Raw genomic sequence first — 21,758 nt, 5'->3', positions numbered from 1 at the left:
CAATGGAAAGAACACAAATTTGGAGTCAGAAAGTCATGGGGTCAAATCTAGCCTAGGCACTATCAGCCAGCTGTAAGGCCTTGGGGAAGTAACTTTGCTAATATTTAAGCAGAGGCTCAAAGTCCATCTATCAGTGATATAGTTTAAAAAGGAAAGGAAAAGGGAAAGAGAAGGCAGACAGACCTGTAAGGGCTCCTCTTCTACTTCTAAATTCCAGAAGCAAGTGAAAATTCCAATATAAATTAATGGATTAAAAAGGTGAGTAGACTATTCCTCTAAATTAAGCATTCTGAAAGCATCTTTTAAGACACAAATATACTAAAAATTTACTAAATGATCAAAAAAAATTTTGCTTTAAAAATTATTCATTCTCTAAAAGGTTCTAAATGAGTAAACGTGTTAACTGATAACTGTATCTCTCCAGACAAGGAGATGAACCTACAAATAGTTTGCAATACTAAATCATTGGGTTTAATGATGAGAGGTCCCTTAAGAGAGATACCACTTTGCATGTTAACTAATTTCTAAGTGAGGATTAAACATAAATGTTATAAATTATTTTATTAATTTATTCAAACGTACACAACTTGAAAATATTCCACTTATCCTTAGTAGTACAAGTAAATAAAAAATTCTAAGCTACACTAAATTCTTAAAAAAAAAAAAATCTTTATTGATTTCAGAGACAGGAAGGGAGAGGGAGAGAGAGAATCATCAATGATGAGTCATCGATCGGCTGCCTCCTGCATGCCCCCGACTGGGGATCGAGCCCGAAACCAGTGCATGTGCCCTGACCAGGAATTGAACAGCGATCTCCTGGATCATAGGTTGATGCTCAACCACTGAGCCATGCCAGCCAGGCGCTACACTTAATTCTTAATAATTTTTCTTTTGCAATTTTTAAAAAATATATCTTTATTGATTTCAGAGAGAGGAAAGGAGAGGCAGAGAGAGAGAGAGAGAGAAACATCAATGATGAGAGAGTCACTGATCGAGCCTGCAACCCGGGCATGTGCCCTGACCAGGAATCGAACCCCGATCGCCTGAATCCTAGGTCGACGCTCAACCGCTGAGCCACGCCCGGCCGGGCTACACTTAATTCTTAATCAAAGGATAGCAAGTATTTTTCAAACAACAGCAACTCACACCCTGAAACTAAAAAGACACGTTCTGGAGAAACTTCTATCACTTTAAGCCAACCACAAAGACAGGTTTAGCAATTTCACATACCACCCAGGTTGCAAAAGAAAAAAAAAAAAAAAGATAATGTTTAAGTTAATGTACACATTTAGAAGTCTCATGTCAAAAGAACTAAATAAATTATATTCCAGCAAGAATGTTTACTGGATCACTTATGAATGATAAAGTTAAACATCGATATATAGTTTCCAGACATATATTTTATTTCTAAATATTTTAGTTACATATTCAAGATGTGTAAGAAAGATGATTTTCAAAACAAAGTAAGCTAAGACCTTAAATTAGAAGATAAAAAGATAAGGATAGCAGAAAATTGTCACTTATCACATGCCACCGTAATAACCCTACCTGAAGTAGAATGCATATATTAAGGGCAACATAAAGAAACTGGCCCATTTAAAAACCTCACCATCTGTAAAATAGTAGACATTATTTCTCAAAGTAGAGAAAAGCTTTAAAATAATGAAGCTTTTAAAGAATTCATTTGGATTAAAACTGTGTTACCGTAATCCATAGAGACTCTATACATAAGTCTTTCAGATATAATTTTGTTGCATTTGTAGTAAACTGTAGAAGTAATGGGATGATCCATTTATAGACTGGCCCACATCTACACAAACTGCTTATATGTTCATGTACCTAAATGGCCTAAAGTTAAATACTTATAGACAAAATTGCAAGTTATTAAATGTTAAAGGGGGGGGGAATTTTATTAAATAATACCTTTAAAGGTTATACTCCATCTCCAGCATAGAAGGTTTGCTGAAGATACTATGACAAGTGATTCTAGTAAGTAAGAGCCCTAAGATCTCCTGTGTGACCTGGCCCGAAATAGAAATGTACGTTAACCAGAAATTCAGATAATAGAAAGGAAGTTCCAAGCAAAAAGATAAACTGTGCTCAAAACATTTGTTTGTTTTGTGTTTTTCTTCTGCGTGTGTGTGTGCATTTTGGCCACATGCTCCACTCAGATCACTAGCCCATAAGGGTGTTCATTTAACTTATAATCCTATATATTTAAAATAAAACAAACAAAAACCCTGAACATACTGTATGATATTAGAAATTAAAACATGAAAACTGCCCAGCCAGCACGACTCAGTGGTTGAACATCAATCCATGAACCTGGAGGTCACAGTTGATTCCCAGCTGGAGTACATGGCAGGGCTGTGGGCTCGAGCCCCAGTAGGGGGCAGCTGATCAATGACGTTTCTATCTCTCTCTCCCTTCCTCTCTCTGAAATCAATAAAACTATCCAACTGAATCAGGAAGAGATTTATATATTTAGCAAAAGTGTGCCACTGTAGGTCAGAGAAAGGAACTCAGCCTGTTAGTATTGAACAGTAGAACAGAAAAACAGCATCTTCAATCAATGCTGATAGGGGAAGACGGATGTCAGGACTCCAAGGCTGGAGCCAAGATTTCAGGTGAGGCAACAGCACAGCAGTACTTCCCTTACAGCTGCAAGAAAAAAGAAAGGGCCTAGAAAGAAGGGGAATTAAATAGCCTAGACACCCAAGAGGTGAGTCTAAACTGAACATCACAGAATAATCCACAGGCAAGGATTATACAAAATGGAACGCTAGGCAACCATTAAAAGATCACAGAAGAAAACTCAGTGATGCATGGGAAACAGTCACAACGTACTGCTAAACGAATAAAGCAATTTTCCAAACAGTACTTAAGGTACGATACTCTTTGGCTGTCATTATCACTATTATAGGTATATCATAGTATATAACCAGCATATAACCAGCATACGCTGAAATGTGACTATTTCCAAGTGTATAAGTAAATTTTTTCCTAACTTTTGGCTTACCTATATATTTTTAAATATTCTACAAAGATATTTTAATTAGAAACAAGTAAAAAGGAGTGTTTTCTCACAGACTGCTTACTGGTTGCAAGAGGGAAAAGAAGGAACTACACTGTGTAGATCAAAATCACCACCACCAATGAGGGGCACGGATACCATGCGCCTCTGACGTGACACTCCAGGAAGGACACATCACTTATGATCACGAGCTGGGCTGCATACCCTGAATCTAATCTTAAGGAAATGGACAAACATAACCTGAGGAACCTTCCTTATCTAATTTCGAGGAAATAGACAAACATACCTCGAGGAACCTTCCATAAGTGCATTCTTTTAAAAATGTCAACGTTATAAGGCACAAAGAAAGGCATTATATGGAAAAAGAGACATGCCAACTAAAGGTTTATGTTAGAGGACAGTGAATGCTACACAAGTATCTTATTGGGACAACTCACAAAATTAGAATACAGACTGTAGATGAAAGTACTGAGTCAGTTTCCTGAATTGATAACTGCACTGTGGTTATATAAAATAATAAATTTATTCTTAAGAAATATAGTTGAAGTATTATAAGGTAAAGGGGTATGAGCTATGTAAACAAATATCAAATACTTCAGAAAAACAGCATGTATGTAAGAGAGAAATATTGTATGTGAGAGAGAAATAAGTGATGAGAAAGCAAATGGGGCAAAATGTTAACAACTGGTGAATTTGTATAGAGGGCGAACTATTTCATTCTCTTTACTACTCTTCGAACTTTCCTGTTAGCTTGCAATTATTTCAAAATAAAAAGTAGAGGGGGAGTCCTATAAATTCTCCTGAATTATACAGAAGCTTCTCAACTTAAATACCAGCAACTTGCAAATGTTCACAGTAACTAAGAAAGCTATACCTCCAATCAAGAGGACAACTCTTCCCACCAACAGATGGCCTCAGTGGTCGCTGGTTTACTGTCACTTTAGCCTTCAAAGCCCACATGGTCTTTGTGAACAGCCTTTTGGAACTAAGCTGCATATATCCAGAAATACTTGTGCCTCATGCTAATATAAAGAATAGTACAGATGAACATCACTTAAGAGGTGGAAGGTACTTTGGAGATCTCAGCTTGGGGTACATTTCATATCCCCAGGTCTTCCCTTATTTTAGTATATGCCCCTGTCATCCCAGGTCATGCCCTATACCCCAACTCTCCAAGGAAAATCATGGCTGTAGTAATTTACTATAAAAGGAAGGGGAAGTATCCTTCACATGTATAAGAACAAAAGAGGGGGAGGGAAGAAAAAAGTAAAGAAAAAGAAAAGCTGGGAGGAATAAGTTTATCTATCTCCTGCTTTATTCCAATCCCCTGATTTTACAGACAACAATCCAATGGAAGGTCATGTGATCTGGCCAAACTCACATAATCAGTTAATGGCAGAGGTAGGTCTTCAACAAGTTTTTGGTTTGCTGATCCTCAGCGCTTTCTACAAAGTCAAATTACCCTCTCCCTACCAACCCTTAATTAAATGTTTAAATGCCATGGAAATGTGGGGGTAGCAGGGGTGAAATATCTAGTTTCCCTCTTCATGTCTAATAAAATTCCTTAGGTGAACAAGATGACAAAGGACAGACAGAGCCCGTGCAAAGGCTAGGAATGCTCAAAGCCTTTGTCACTGGCACTCAGAGAAGTGCCAATAGTTGAGAACGGTATAATTAGAGGGCAAAATGTAAATGACATGGGAAGCGTCAGGAATTTTGTCTGGAGAAGTAGGTATAAAGAAAAGGCAATGTTTGTCACAGTAAAAAGAAGAGGCTGGACTTTGTCCTGTAGGCAATGAAAAGGCAGAGTCCTTATAAATGGACTCGTAAAGTATATGATCTTACAAGTATCATTCAGGAGACACACACACACCCTGAGACTGTGTTACTAATTTCTACTGAATTCGAAAGTCTCAACAAATGAATGCCTAAGTGATGCCTTCAAGTACAACAGATCTTCGATGTTGGTTAGCGATTTGTCCCAAAACATCTTGAAAAATCACCAAATTTAAGAAAACTACTATGGCATATAACACATTAAAGCATAAATAATGTATTTTACTCCTACAGACCTTTTAATGATTCTAAAAGTACTGAAAAAATTTATACTTATTTACATTATCATACAAATTGCAGAGTAGACTGACTGTTGTATACCACGAATTTAAGTCACCATAGGACCTTACATTTCACTTTAATTTATCCAAAATTCCTCTTCTTAGACCTATTTTCGCTTCTCTTCAGTGTCACCAGCACTAGGAGTTGGCTCCAGTAGCACAGAGTGCTGGCGTAAACAAAAGTTACTGTACAAAAAAGCGGAGAATGGCAAACTGCACTGAGGTGCACCTACTGGGTGATGGACTAGGACCAAATCTGTGCGTGCAGGAAAACGACCAACACGTGTCACACACCCTGCCAGTCACTCACGGCATAGTGAAAACCAGTGTTGATTTGTGAAAGACAGACTATTCTATCAGCAACTGTCTAGTCAAAAAAGCATCATGTACTCTAATAGTAAAGATCCCACCGATCTTTCAAAAGTGGCAACGTCTGTAACAACAGAAATATTTGCATAGCAGCTACAGCTCACTCACACAGCTTAAAGTAATTTCAGCAGAAGGGTTTCAAGACATCTTGTTTTGGCCCTGGCCGGTGTGGCTCAGCTGGTTGGAGCACCATCCCATATCCCAAAAGTTTGCAGGTTCAATTTCTAGTCAGGGCACATCCCTGGGTTGCAGGTTTGAGTCCTGGCTGGATCTTCCCCCCCCCCCCCTTCCCCTTCCCTCCCAGCCTCCCTCTCCTCTCTAAAAATCAATGGACATATTCTCCGGTGAGGGTTAAAAAACAAAACAAAGCAAAAAACACTTTGTCTTAGCAAATTTACAACCTAGTTTTCCATTAGAACATTACTCTTGGTAAGAACCAAGAGTATTGGGTATCTGCGTAAGGTCCTGAGGCTACCCAACAGCCAGACGAAGAGAATTTCCTGTGTAAATACTGAGGTGTTGTGGAGATTACAACACTGTCCTTCATTTACGCTGGCAGCCCCCAGGACAAAAATTATTACATGCAACTTAGCAAACTGAGGTTAAGAAGAGGGACACCTCTTAAGAGCAAAAGAAATCTTTCCTAGAGGTTTCCTCCTTCCACCCTCTTCCCCAAACCTACCAGCCGAAAAGGTTTCCCTCATGTCGCAGTTGCTACAGTTCCTTCCTGTTTACTCAGGTCTGCCAGGGAGAAGATGTCAGGGAAGTCTTCACAGAGATCTGGTATTTGAGATGAGTCTTAATGCGTAGACATTGGGCAGATGGGGGGAAATGGTAAGGACATACCTGGCAAGAAGAAGAAACAATACATACAAAGACATAAGAATGGAAGAAATTGGCATGACAGGAGAACAGTTAATTTTTTGCAGAGAAAGCACAAGAGTGAGTGTGTGTGAACATGGACAATAAACTGCAAACAGACTGTAGCTCTGGCTAGGTAGCTCAGTTGGTTAGAGCACCGTCTTGATATGCCAAGGTTGCGGGTTCAATCCCCAGTCAGGGAACATACAAGAATCAACTGAATGCAGAAATAAGTGGAACAACAAATCGATGTTTCTCTCTTTCTCTCCCCCTTCCTCTCTCTCTCTAAAATCAATAAATAAACTTTTTAAAAAAGTAACAGACTGGAGCCAGATCATGAAGCATTTGCAATAGCATGGGAAGAAGCATGCACTTTATTCTCTGAATCAAGAGTTTTTAAAAAATGTATGTCTTTATTGATTTCAGAGTGAGGAAGGGGGGGGGAGAGAGAAACATTAATAAAGAGAGAGTCATTGACTGGCTGCCTCCGGCATGCCCCCCTACTGGGGATGAAACCTGCAACCCAGGCGTGTGCCCTGATTGGGAATCGAACCGAGATTGCTTGGATCACAGGTCGATGCTCAACCGAGCCCCGTGCCACGTCAGCCGGGTAGAATCAAGATTGCTTAACTGAGAGACTATGAAGTAAACAATAGGGTCATGATCTCCCCAAAAGCATGAAAATTGTGTACAGAACACACAAAAACATTAATTTTCCTGGATCCACAGTTTTCAAATGATTTTCAAAGGGACTCAGGAACAAAAATGTTTAAGAACCACTACTGTGGGTGACTGAGTGCCACGGCGTAACTACAGGCAGACATATATGCCTTAATACTTTCATTTAAAAAAAGTAACTGTCAACACTTATGGCAGTTGATGGTTAGAAAGAGAACCTCAAAATCAATAGAGCAATAAGAAGGTTACTGTCTAATACCAGCCAAGAGATTATAAGTACATTTTTAAGAACCTAATTCCAGAGACTTTTCAAAGGTAAACTTGCTGTAACGTATTGGCCATCTGCACATAGGTTGTGAGTAAGAAAGGAACTAAGCATGCCTTATCATTCTACTTCCCACTGAAAGTTCATGATATTCACTATTACACACCATCATTAGTAAAAACAATTAACACAGTGGAGCAGCTGCAAGTGAAAGGAACTACTCTCTTCCATGTGCAACAGGCCACCAGTGGGAAACTAACCAGAAAATGCCACATGTCCCAAAGAGGAAATGCTGACGGCCTAGAACAGGGGCTGGCAAAACTATGGCCAACAAGGTGAACCCAGCCACTTTTCTGACCTAAGCCACACTCATGCATTTATATTGTTTAAGGTTCCTTTCACAGCGCAGAGGCATACCTTAATAGCCGCAAAAGAGGCTTTGGCTTGGGGGGGGGGAAGCCTAAAGTATTTACTATCTGGCCCTTTCCAGTAAGTTTGCCAAACCCTGGTCTGAACAAAACCAGGGATAAATTCTACTCCAGAAAGTACTCCTTAAGTACAAGAGGTGGGAGTATTACTAATATGCGGGGAAGGCTATACGTGGACCAAATCTAGCCACGGAACATCAGTAACCTGTGAGCGGCCGTAGATGTATCTGTAGGAGCAGCAAACTACTAATCAAATTGAATATGCAAAATTCCAAGTATTGCTCTATTTGGGAAAAAATACAGCTCCTCACAAGCAATACACTAAGGGCCAGGGCTCTCAACTCAATCCAAATCCTGTCCTCCTTCCTCACTCTTCCACTCAAACCTGCCTTCCCTCGCCCAGGCCCAGGTTCTTTGAAAATGGAAAACGAAAGAAGTATCTGCTCTGAGAACCAGGGTTCTGGCCTATTTGTGGAACACTGGCAAATGGCAGCTAGGTAGGCATTTTAAATCAATGAATCCTAACTCTGCACTTCTGATTTCAAATAGTGCTGATTGTTTCAAAAGCAAAGAAAAACTAAATTTTAGTCCATCAATTATAATTAGGCTCCACTGGTGGTGATATTTTAACAGTTTCTTTTCAAATGATATGAAAACAAGTACCGCAGTATATCCAAATAGATCAATTCCAGGTGGCTATACAAAAATAATTATTTCAGCACTGAAAAAGTCTCATAAACACATCATCCAGACAGTCCCAAAAGTCTAAGACAATTTTCTCCAAAGGTTTTTGTTCAGCAAACTGTTTTGTCAATATGTTCAAGACAGGATTCAAAAAATTAAGCAGCAGAACTGACTTTATATACTCTAAATCGGGGTTTCTCAACCTTGGTACTATTGTCATTTGGGACCACATAACTTTTTGTTGAGAGGGTCTTTGCTGTGCACAACAGGCTGTTTGGTAGTATCTGTGGCCTCTATCCACCAGACGCCACCAACAATTTAGAGGTCATATGTCTCCAAATGCTGCCAAATGTTTCCGGGAGGGCAAAAATCACCCTGGTTAGGAACCACTGCTCCAAATGAATTAAATTTCTTAATCGTTTCTATGAAAAAAATTTCCATAACCTTTTTCTGCTTTGTGTATATTTAAACTAATTATGTGAAAGGTGCAGTGAAGATAATGCTATATAAGCAGTTTTTCATAAATCTTTTATCAGTTCCTATCTATATAAGGATCTTCACTTTTTAAAAACAGCTTTATTTATATATGGGTGGCATGCAATGAACTGCACAGGTTCAAAATATATAGTATATAACTGTGAAAAAATCTCCATGAAGATAGTTAGTGAACATACCCTGTTGCTCCAAAGTGTCTGGATTCTTTCAATCAGCATATTTATTTTGAGATTCATTGTGTTGCTGTGTGCATTAATAGTTCATGCCTTTTTATTGCCAAATGGTATGGCTCTATCATAATATGCTTATCCATTCATCTACTGATAGGCATTTGGGTGTTAGTGGTTATTACAAATAAAGCTGCTATGAATATTAGTATACAAGTCTCTTCTCTTCAGTAAATACCTAGGTGTAGAATAGCTGGTAGGTCTACATTTAACATTTTAAGAAACAACCAAACTGTCAGCTTGTCTAATTCCTGATCTTAGGGAGAAAGTATTTGGTATTTATTAAAACTACATTATCTGTAGTTTTTTCAGAGAGGTCCTTGATTGAGTTGAAGTTCCTTTCCAATTCTAATATGCTCACAGTTATCGGAAATGAAGGTAAGACTGTCAAATAGCTTTTCCTTTTTGCATTTATTGAGATGATCATGTGGTTTCTCTTTTTAAGTTGGATGACAGAGTGAATTACATTAAATGCCTTTTAAATGTTAAACTAACCTTGCATTCCTGGAATAAACCCCACTTGGTCATGACATATTATTTAAAATTTGCTACATTCTATTTGCTATACTGTGTGTAGAATTTTTGCATGTATGCTCATATGGGATATTTCTGTGTAGTCTTTTCTCATAATGTCTTTGTCTAGCTTGACTATAAGGGTAATACTGGCCTCATAAAGTAAGTAAATAAGTAGTACCACCTCTGCAGTTTCCTGAAAGTGTTTGTGTAAAACTGGTATAATTCATTCCTTAAATGTTTAGAATTCACTTGTGATGTCATCTGGTCCTAGAATATATTTTGGGGGGAGTGGGAATATTTAAATAACGAATTCAATTTCTTGAATAGATACAGGGCTATTCAGGTTGTCTATTCCTGAGTGAAGTTTGGTAGCGTATATCTTTTGATGAATGTCTCCATTTCATCTTTGTTGTAAAATTTATAGGCATAAAGTTGTTCATAATATTCTCTTATTACATTTTTATTATCTGTAGAATCTGTAGTGATGTCACCTGTCATTCCTGATACTAACCAGTTTGGCTAGAGCTTTATCCATTTCACTGATCTTCCCAAAGAACCAGTTTTTGGTTTCATTGACTTTGTCTATTGTATTTCTGTTTTCTATATATAGATTTCCACACTGATCTTTACCATTTCCCTTCTTCTAATTAGTTTAATTTAATCTTTTTGCTCATTTCCTAAGGTGGAAGTAGAGATCATTAATTTGAGATTTTTTTTTTTCTTTTAATATATATGCATTCTGTGCTATAAACACCCCCACCCCCAGCCGAAGTACTGCTTTACTGGCATCTTATAAAGTCTGGTACATTGTGTTTTCATTTTCATTCAGTACAAAATACTTTCTAATTTCCTTTTGATTTCTTCTTTGACCCATAGGTTATTTAGCATTGTATTATTTAGTTTCCAACTATTAGAAAACTTTCCACAGTTTTCTGTTAATTTCTCATTTAATTCAATCAGATAACAAAACATCTCAATCGTTTTAAATGACTAAGACATGTTTTATGGCCCAAATTACAGTCCATCAGGGAAACTGCTTTTAGGTGGACTATTCTATAAATATTAGGTAGGTCAAATTGACTAATAGTATTGTTCATGTCCACTATATTTTCGTGATTTTCAATACTGAAAGAATACTGAAATCTCCAACTAAAACTGAGGATTTGACTGTTTCTCCTTGGAGTTCTATCAGTTTTGTTTCATGTATTTTTTAAATTAAATTTATTGGGGCCACAATGGTTAATATGAGCATGTTTTTCCCCTTTTTATTATGCTTTCTTTTGAATTAGATGAGTATATTTTCTGATTCCATTTTATTTCTTTTGTTGGCTTATTACCTGTAAACTTTTTAAAAATAGGATTACTTTAGGATTTACTGTATACATCTTTTAACTTAACATGGTCTATCTTCAAGTAATATACCATTTCGTGTACAGTGTAAGAATCTTACATTAGTATACTACCTCATATCAGATCTTGCCCACCTAAGTCTCTGTTCCTGAGGTATGCTACCTCTTTGTTAAAATGGGTGAAAAACATTTAAAAAGTGTAAAAGTAGTAATAGCAACAAATGGTGACTTTCTCCCTGGCTTCATTTAAAAGGTAAAATTAGCCCTGCCAGGCGTGGCTCAGTAGTTGAGCATCAACCTAGGATCCAGGAGATCGCAGTTCAATTCCTAGTCAGGGCACATGCCCGGGTTGCGGGCTCGATCCCCAGTAGGCGCCATGCAGGAGGCAGCCGATCAATGACTCTCTCATCATTGATGTTTCAACTCTCTCTCTCCCCCTCTCTTCCTCTCTCTCTGAAATCAATAAAGATATATTAAAAAAAAGAAAAGAAAAAGTAAAATTAGAACTAAAAAGGATATTTAAAAATTAAAACTCTACAACCACACCACCAGAGTTCAAATCCATGCTCTACCACTTATGTATTGTATAATCTTAGGCAAGATGACTGGCTCCCCATTTCTCAGTTTTTACTTCTTTAAGATGAAGATAACAATAGCACCTACTTCACCAGGTTATCATGACTATCCAGTAAGTTAATTAGGTAAAATGATTAGACTAGCACCAAGCATCTATTAAATGCTTAATAAATAGCAAGTCCTATTATTCATATTGGATAAGACAGTATTTTAAAATTCTCTATGCACTACCTAAAATAATCTTGCTTACACCAGGACCATATACTGGGTTGCACTGCTCTAATGGAATCTGCAAGCAAATTAACTCCTTAGGATCTTTTAGTTGCAAGAAATTCATTCAAATTACCCCAAATAGCATTATATCTGATGCTATTTATTGAACATTTATTATGTGCTTAGAACTGTTCTACAAGCTTTGCATATGTCATCTCATTTAATCCTCACATCAACTCTATGAGGAAAGATATTATGATGTCCATTTTACAGATGAGGAATAACAGAGAAGTTAAACAACCTGCCCAAGGTTTCACAACTAGCAAAAGAGAGCGCTAGAATTCCACGGCCAAAAGTCTGAATCTTTCCTGGGGGAAAAAAATGAATGAGTTCAAGAAGAGCAGGAGCCACAGAAGTACTAGAGTAACGGAAGAAGAGTATCTACAGAGCCAACAACCAGAATCTTCAATCTCATGCTCTGTGCCTGTTTCTCTCTCTCTTTCAGACCACAGTTTCTCTTAGAATTTTGTGCTTCTCTTGGCACAGATGCCCTATTCTTTTCTAGTTACTAACTGGCTTCCTCATCTTGTGTCATTTCTGTAACTCAGCTTCTGCTTATACTGTACTTCCTTTCCAGTCTCTTAAACTTTAGTTTTACAGGCCTCTACACTCATGCATTCTTCCAGCTTCAGCTCCCACGGCTCAATGGCAAATTAACTCCATGCTTCCTATATATGGCTATAATTTTGCCCACTAGACAATCCTAGATTGTTAGCTGGCTTACAAATTAGTAGCCCTTAAAATGCCTACTCCTGGACCAATCGGTTGCAATATAGTTCTACATGATAAAAAACCAAAAACCAAACCAAACCAAAAGACATAGCTATTGAGAGTTCTTCTGTAATATACTGGAGAAAAAGTACATTTCCTTCAAAGGAACTGTGGGGCAGACCAGAATTATAAACACATGTCTAAGACACTGAGTCAGTAAGTCACCACTCATCTGAGGCTCAAACGTCTTGTCAGTATTACTATCTATTTAGTTATGATAATTATGCGGTTGTAAGTACAAATTCTGGTTGTTATTAAGGAGATCACGAAATTTACAGTGTCACACAAGTACAACATGAGTCACAGGTCCAGCTATTATTAAAGCAAAGGCTGCCTGCCATACTATGTCAACAGTACTACCCCTGAGAGAAGGAAAATCCACTGTCACCTACCATGTTCAGTTCTGCTCAGAGATAGAAGTAGTAAACATCACTGACCCTATCCATTCCTACAGCCGTATCTGTTGGGCCACATTGGACTGAAGCAGGTGGGGGGCTAGATGTGTTGACAATGTTTCTACAGCCCAGTCACAGCTGCCCACAGTTTAGATAGACAACTGCAGCACAGAAGGCTTCCACAGAAGTACTAGTTACCTTAAGTTCAAACCTCCAAGTGAGGTCTTTAAAACCCTTTTTGCAGATGGGTTCTATACTACATCTTTGGCTTTCTTAATGGCAGAGAAAGGCTTTGAATTTAAACCTTTCTGCTACACGTTTAGCTAAGACCAAGTAATAGGAACATAAAGGATAAAGTAAACATAACACTTATTAATATTACTTCCCTATCAATGTTTTAAGCCTTTTTGTTGGGAAGATTACCTAATACATGAAAAACTAGAAGACTTTTTAAAAAAAAAAGAAGAAAAAAGAAAAAGACGGATTCTAAACTGTTTGGATTTTTCCTCCATTCTTCATTTACAAATTCTAAACCTACAGCCTCAAGAAGAAACGAAATAGAAGCTAAAAGTAGTAACAGTATGAACTATCAATTTAATTCTAATCTGATTTCTAAGGGCTGAATAATCTGGTCCCACCTTATCAAATGTAACTGTATTTTGCACCCCCTTCCAAACAAACCCTTCGATCAGGGCATACCAGAAAGAGTAATTCTTGTGTCTATATTTCCAGTCATGCTACCCCCAATACTGACATGTACTTTACGCCTGAATGAAACACATTCCCTGAGGACCATTCCTGCCCTCACTAAGCCTCCTCTCCTGTGAACTGCACTTCAATCTGCATATAATTACGTATCGTCTTATGTTATTTATTGTGGTTTCATGTATAAGATTTCGTGTCTCACCAAAAAGATGTAAATGGGTGCTCACAGAAAACATTCAAAAATACTGCTGACAGAAAGAAGCAAGTCAAAAGTGGAGTTTCTTATCCATAAGATACCCTCAAAATGCTTCTCTTTTAGTAGACTCACCCCTGTCCTCCCCAGCTTTAAGAGATAGGATCTAGCCTGGCCGGGCATGGCTCAGCCGTTGAGCGTCAACCTAGGATCCAGACGATGGGGGTTCGATTCTTGATTAGGGCACATGCCCAGGTTTCGGGCTTGATCCCCAGTGGGGGGCGTGAAGGAGGCAGCCGATCAATGACTCTCTCATCATTGATGTTTCTATCTCTCTCCCTCTCCCTCTCCCTTCCTCTCTCTGAAATCAATAAAGCTGAAAAAGAATAAGTTTATTAATATCTATTACGTTCTCTTTTCTGCACAATGTTCCTTTCTTACTAATGTTTATGTCTGTATATAATTTTCTGTGTTAATTAGTTAAAATATAAATGTATATAAAGGCAAGTATTTTTGTCCTTTTGTTTACTGATATATCCTCAGCACCAAGAACTATTTCTGGCACATAGAAAATGCTTCATGATTTGTTTTTGTTTCTTAATGAGTAAGTAAATGAATGATTTCTAAATCAAAATTTGCATTTGGGAAAAAGTTATATATACTACTTTCACTTGAAGTTTCCATATAAATAAGCAGTTATACAGGCTAAGCTTGTATATATAAAAATATACATACACACATGTACATTACTTATGAAAATATTTCTAAGATTAATAAAATAACCCTACCTGATTTTTTTTATTAGAATGCTTTTATTGATTTTAGAGAGAAGGGGGAGGAGAGAGGAGAGAGAAACATCCATTGGTTACTTCCCAAATGCACCCTGATTGGAATCGAACCCGCAACCTGGCTATGTGCCCTGACCAGGAATCAAACCAGTGACCTTTCGATGCACAGGACGATGACCAACCAACCACGCCACACCAACCGCGCCACACCAACCGAGCCACACCAACTGAGCCACACTACTGCAGGTTATTTAAAGCGGGCAATCCTACTCGGTTTAAATAAATAACCTGTAGTGGGATATCACACTTAATGATGAGATTTTAGAGGTATTCCTATTAAAGTCAGAAACATGAAATTTAGAATCATCTATCTCAAGTGAGTCCTTAATGTTGCCTGGCAATTACACTGTATTTCTCTATTTTATTCACTTTTCCACTCTTGGATAGACGGTTGTCATATATTTTCCCTTCTTTTCAAACCTCAAACACATACTCCCATTCTCTCTGACCCCCAGCTAATGGCCTTGCTCCCGTTCACTAAGGCAAACAGGAAACCTCAGACGGGAACTTCCTCAAGCCACCACCATCAGGCCCCTGTCAACACAGTCTTCTCTCCCTACTCCTGTCCTCCACCTGTGCACAGATCGGGCTCAGCAAACCACAGCCCACGCTGTCTAAGGCTGCTTTCATGCTACAAAAGCAAAGCTGAACAGTAGTAGCAGAGAATGTATTGCCCATAAAGCCTAAATCCTACTATCTACCCTTAAAAAAAAAAAAAAAAGTGCTGACCCCACACACTAGGTCATTTCTCCTCTCATCTATAATGGATGCTGCTGGTTTAAAGGGCCCACTAAGTGCCATGCACAAGAAATGAGGCAAGGACCACACAAGACACGTACAACATCAGAGACATATTAGACGTACCAAAGACAAAGAAAAGATTGTTTAACAGGGACAGGGCACATTTAAAGGATGAAGACTGAAGAGCACACACTTTTCAACAACCACCCGAAACTAGATTATTATAGTGGAATCCCTTAAATTTTGAGGAAAAAATATTTCACCTTGGAATTCTATACCCAGACTAGCCAAATAATCAACCAGGTGTCAGGACAGAAGAAAGATATTTTCAGCAATACAAACATCTCAAAAGTTTTACCTTCTCATACATTCTTTCTTGAAAGTTACTAAGGGATGCTTTTTACCAAAACAAAGGTGTAAATTGAGAAAGAGGAAGCCATGGATCCAGAGACCACAGGCTCAACACAGGGAAAGGGCAAGGGGAATTCTCAGAATCTCAGTGAGGGGCAATCACAAGCTAAGTTGTGCAGAAGTGGAGAGCCACAGTGCAAATCTGAGCAGAAGGATAAGAGCCATCTGACTTTTCCAATTAAAGAAAAACTGAATGATCAATTTACTTGATGGGTTTGAACATAATGGGACAGTTTCTAGAAAAAAAATTAGAGACAAATAGAAAACCAAGCAAAAAACAAAAATGAAGAAAAAATTTTAACTCCAAGAAATTAAATCATAGTACACTGCAAGGTTCAACAATGAACGTACTTATATTTACAAAGTTATAATAATGTACACAATTAACACCAATTTAACCAAAAACATGATATAACTACATTGGGACATAAAGGGAGAGGAATGTTTAAGGTAACAGAAGAATTCTAAAGCATAACTCATCTTCCACAGTAGGAAGCCAATAGATAATATCTAAAATTGAAAAACAAATGTTTTAAAATATGAAAGTAAACATCAGAAGAAACAGCTAAAAGTACTGAAAATGGTTGCTCTGAGAGCAGGACCTGGGAGGGAGAGTTATAGGGACTGGTATTTTTCATTATAAGTCTTGTGGTACAATTTTCTTTTTAACTGCACAGTTGTACTATTTAAAGTAAAAAAAAACAAGGTTTTTTTTAAAAACAAACAAAACTAGTGGTTTTCATATCACTTAATACCAATTAATTCACTCACCCCACAAATATCATCTGGGCATTGACTATGGTGCCAGGTACTCTTCTAGGTGCCAGAAATACAACAGTGAATAAAACTCAGTCCTTGCCCTCATGAAGCTTACATCCAGAGGAAAGCAGATAGTAAACAAATTAATGTATGCTATAATGTCAGATAAATTAATGTTGTGAAGAAAAATAAAGATAAGGGTAAAGTGTGATAGGGATGCTATTTAGGTACGGTTTTCAGAAAAGGGTTCTTCAAGAATCAGCATAAAGGAAGAAAAAGAAAAAAAAAAATCAACCTAAAAAGGAAAATCTGTTTTGAGAAAAAATCATGTAACTAAAATAACAGAAGGGTACCAGTTAAATTCAAGGTGAGGGCTTCTTTTTAAGCCTCTCATATACCAAAGCAATGGATCGTTCAAGAGCCAGTGCCAAAGGTCCTCCGTAGTGGCATACACAAATCCGGGCACCCTCGACCTAAGTTAAATGAATACTGTGACTTATACTCTTCCTATATTCCTAACTCGCCCTTACTTATTAATATGACTGGGTAAATTTATACTCAAACTTTTTTCTTTCCATAGAGTAAGTAGATGTCACACATTTCAAATTCTGGTGTTTTATTCCTAAATTTTCCTAAATCAAAAGCTCAAGACATTAACCAACAAAGATTCCAGATTAATTCCAAGTTAGCAAAATTTATCACAAGCCAATCTTCATTCTCTCACAAAAGAGGAATCCTAAACCAATAGGAGTAACACACACTTAAAGAAACAATTTATAGGGTAATGCAATACATTCCCTTTACTCTCCAAGGACCCTCACTTGAGCTGAGGAAGAGTTTCAAGCTGTCTGAATCACCTTTTCACTGAACACTGAATAACATAAAATGCGTTCAGACTGAAGTGAAGATTTTATTCCACATACAGCCATTACAAAAGAAAAACAGAATATTCAAAAACAGAATTGATTTTAACACATCTTTTTCTCAAAACACTTATATCATGAGAAATAAAATCAAACTCTTTTATACAGCAAAATAAGCAATACTTTTAGATTTAAATAGGTTCGAAAGTGTAACTGACAAAAACTCAATTAACTAAATCTCAATTAACAGTTGAGTTTAAAGTTTAGAAGCTATTTAGAAGTTTCTGGAAGAGCAGCCCAGTAGCTGTACCGTATGCTGAACTGTATGTAGTAGCAGATGTGGATGCTCTCCCCACAGTACTCTCCCCTCCAGGGGTGGACCATTGCTTGACAGCCACTGGGGCTTGGATTCGCTGCTTGCTTAGTGCCACCGGTGTGCTTACCATCTCCAAACAGGCTTCCTCATCTAAAATGGAGATGGTAATGCCTACAGAGAGTTCTATCAATGAAAAGTATCAAAATACTTAAGTATCAATAATATATGAAAGGATTCTGTAATCTGTAAAGAACACCAATATTTGTCATATTTTAATCAAAAAGGAAACGAATCCCTTTCAAACTTTTCTGATTTCATCTATTAGTGGTTACCGGATTCTATTGAAGTAGGACATTGGTCCACTCACACACATACACAGCCAGAAGAAAAGATGACTTAAAAAAAAATTAGACTCCCTTATAAACATGCACCAAGAGAGAATATTTTTAGCAAACATTTCATTTAAATAAGCCAAAAGGATGAAGCTGTTTAACCACATGTAAACTCTGCATCATCTGATTTCAGGTAGAAGGTTTACTTTGGTATAGTTGGGAACCAGACACCCAATGTATATAAATATCAGTGTCTTTTTAAAACAACTGTCTTACTGCTTTTGTTCATTCAGTATTAATTCCTACTATTCTTAGAAGGAAAAAGCACAAATAATATCCTTCATCAAAAAAACTCATCAGTTTTTACTTCTTAAACTAACATTAAACAGTGTTATCTGACAATGAAGCAGACTATTCACCTACTTACCCTTTAAGCTCCATCAGGGCACAGACCTGTCTTTTTCTTTGTATCCCCAATATCTAGGCACCGAGTAGGTACTCAATAAATATGTGAAGAATGAATGAATGAACCAATGAATGAACTGGACCTCTGGACAAAAGCTTAAATGTTTGAAGGTGCAACAGAGCAATTTCACGTATATCTCCATCATTCACTACAAACAAAAACTCTGAACTGTAGTAAGACATATACTAGATATTTAAACACACACAGATACACTACTCACATGTGTAACAAAAGTACACAAAAGGTTCACAAAACAAGTTTTTCAGTTATATTTTCTCTCAAAAAATTTTGGTGTGTTCTTTCTGATATTAAAGCATGTTGCAATCTTGATAATGCAAACACTATCTTTAAAGTTCTGTTGCAATCTTGAATAATTTAGGCAAAGTGAACAGTATTTCCAGAGTCTCACCAGAGTATTTTTAAGTCACATTCCTTAATTCAAAGAAAAGTGGAATAAAATGGTAAAAAGGTAGATCTTACCATTTCAAAAGTATTAGACTGCATTTTTAATGAGAAAATAAACTGCTTAAAACTATCACACTGAAATTATTTACTCAAAAAGCCACTTACTGTCCTTACATTTGATCTTTAAGCTAGTAAGATATTTTCCAAATCTTTGAAGCTATATGATAAAACTTTACGCCTACAAAGGTTAAGTTAGAGGTTATTTTTATTACAATACTACTGTTGGCATAAGTTCCTTCCTAATTCTAAAGTCTGCAGTAAGACATTCAGCGGTAACAGTGTAATAAACATTTTAAGTATGATTCTACAGCACTTGTATAAGCATAATTATCTGGGTGGAACAGGCTTTTATGAACAGCAAGGTATGATCTGTGACTGCAAGAGTATGTGTGCAGGAATCGAAAAGTTTCCCAAATTCTGATGGTCATCTTCAAAGGGACTTGAACAAGAGTCAATCTGAGGGTGAACACAGAAAAACACCCAAGTCAACACATAAACACTGGTGCGAGAACAAGGGCTCTCTATGGCAACTACTGCATTGCATTTTAAAAATCCAGGGCACGCGCAAGATAGAGCTCAATCAGCTGCTGCCTGGGTTTCCTACTTTATGGTCTTCAACACTGGGCACTAGATACTCCTTTTTAGCGCTTTCTTAAACAGAAATTTAGTGTTTCCATCGCCCCTCCTCCACGGCTAACATCAGTGCCCTCTCTTCCTCCTCCCTCACCCCTCCCAGCTCAAACAAATTAACATTTGTACAAGGTGCCTCCTATCAGCTCGCGGCTTCTTCCCAAACACGCCCACGTTCACTGAAACTGGCCTGCGTCTACACAACACTCGGCCGCAGGAAAAGAGTCGAGGGGGGCTGCTGGGGGGACAGGCAGCCCGCACAGGCTCACGGCTCTTCCCCAGACAGGAGCTCCTCACTCGGGGCTCGGGTTGCTCCCCGGTCGCCTCCGGAGCACGGTGTTTATGAGCCCAGCTAATCCGATACTGCCATGGAATTCCGGATATTTGCGGACGGATCGCCCGGCTTTGCCAAGTGTTTGATCGGAGCGGTCCCGAGTCTCCTTTCAACCCGCCGGGTCCGAGTGGTGCAGCCGCCCGACCGCGAGCCGCGCCCCCGGGCCCGCACCCCGCCGCGCGCCGAGCCAGGGGCGGCGCGGCGCCGGTCGCTCCGGGTCCGAGGCTGCCGGGGGGCCGGGGCTGCGGGCCGCCCCGCAACAGGTCACCCTGACGGCCAGGGAGCGCTCCGCGGGCGGCCGGCGCGGCGGCGGGGCTCGGGGGCGCCGGGGAGGGGGTGTGGCCCGCTCGGCGGTCCCCACGCCGCGCACCTGGAGGGAGGCTGAGGCGCCGCGGGGCGGCCGGCGGGGGCCAGGGGCTCCGGCCACCCAGGAGGGAGACGCAGGCGAGACGGGCTCGGGGGTCGCAGCGCCCCGGGCTCCAGGACAGACACCGGGCGCGGGGACCCCACGGCCCCCTCCTGACTCCCGAGAGCGAGCCGCCGGGGGAGGTGCGGCCCCGGGCCCCCGGCGCCCTCCTCCCTCAGCCCGAGCCCCTCGGCCCCCTCCCCGCGCCGAGGCCGCGCAGCCCGGGGCCGGCGGCCGGGAGTTCACGCCGCAGCCGCCGCCATTCCCCGCGCCGCCGCCGCTGCGGCTCCTCTCTGCCCGGGGGGCGCCGCGCACCCACCTTCCCTCCCCCGCACCGCCCGCGGAGGCTCCGCACCCGGCCCACGGCCAGAGCACCGACCTGTGCAGCCGCGGCCGTCGCCTCGGAGGATGGAAGGAGCCGCCGGCCTCACGCTCCGCCGCCGCCCCGCCGCCTAGGCTAGCGCTCGGCGACCCGAGCACTCGGCGTCTCTCATTTAGCGCCCGCCGCGGCCGCGGCACTCGGGGGAGGGCAGCGAGCTGGATCCACCCCGTCCGCCGGGGCTGAGGGAGGAGCGGGGACCTGGCGGGGACGCGCGCCGAGCGGGCGGGGCGGGGCCGCGCTCGCGCACCAACCGAGCGCACCAACCGGTGGGGTCTTCCCCGCGCGCGCCCCCGCCGGCCGCCCTTCCGCGCGCGGAGCCCAACGGCCGCCGGGCGCCGGCGCCGGGGCGCGCGCCGCAGCCCCTCGGCCCCTCGGCCCCTCGGCGCGCGCTCGCAGGAGGGAGGGGCCTCCGCCCGCCAGACTTGGGGGCGGGGAGGGCTCCGAGGGCAGGCAGGTGGGGCACCCCCGCCCCGCCCGGGCGGTCCTGGGTGAAAGCCACTGTGCTGTCTGTCGGCTCCGGCGCCGGCACCTCACCTTCAAAGCCAGAGAACAAAGTCTGGAAACCCTTGGGCCCCAGGTCGCATCTCCTGTCCACGCCAGCAGTGCTTCTAGAAGTCGCTCCGAGAGCCAAGAGCCACCCCACGGCCTTAGGATCCTAAACAGTGGCGCCCGGGACTCTCCCGCATTCAGATGCGGAGCGTGTTCGAAGCAGGCCCTTGTAAGCAGCGTGCAGGCTGCCGCCCTTGGCTCAGTGAGCAAATGGCAGAAATTTGGCAACACCTGGGTCTCAGATGGATGAGTTGCAGGTGAACAGTGTTTTCACGTCCGTGCAAGAACGAGATTCGGAAGCAGTGAATACGTCCCGTACA

At 40.6% G+C, this 21,758-nt stretch overlaps 1 protein-coding gene across 2 annotated transcripts in view; it reads right to left on the bottom strand.

Annotated features, from left to right (window-relative positions):
• The window catches only part of RALGPS2 (Ral GEF with PH domain and SH3 binding motif 2), a 104,953-nt gene extending 83,982 nt beyond the window's left edge, over window positions 1-20,971 (bottom strand). Inside the window, exons 1-2 of one of the 2 annotated variants that reach the window (XM_087827867.1) lie at window positions 20,887-20,971; window positions 6,203-6,366 (exon numbers count right to left, since the gene is read on the bottom strand). The gene's annotated coding sequence lies outside the window, so the exon portion shown is untranslated. The remainder of the gene's footprint in view (window positions 1-6,202; window positions 6,367-20,886) is intronic. The other variant, XM_087827868.1, reaches the window with a different exon arrangement.
• Window positions 20,972-21,758: the final 787 nt, after the last annotated feature.

The sequence above is a fragment of the Miniopterus natalensis genome, chromosome 19 (genome assembly GCF_054644295.1).
Source record: "Miniopterus natalensis isolate mMinNat1 chromosome 19, mMinNat1.hap1, whole genome shotgun sequence".
NCBI lineage: Eukaryota > Metazoa > Chordata > Mammalia > Chiroptera > Miniopteridae > Miniopterus > Miniopterus natalensis.
This window is presented reverse-complemented; position numbering and strand designations above follow the sequence as displayed.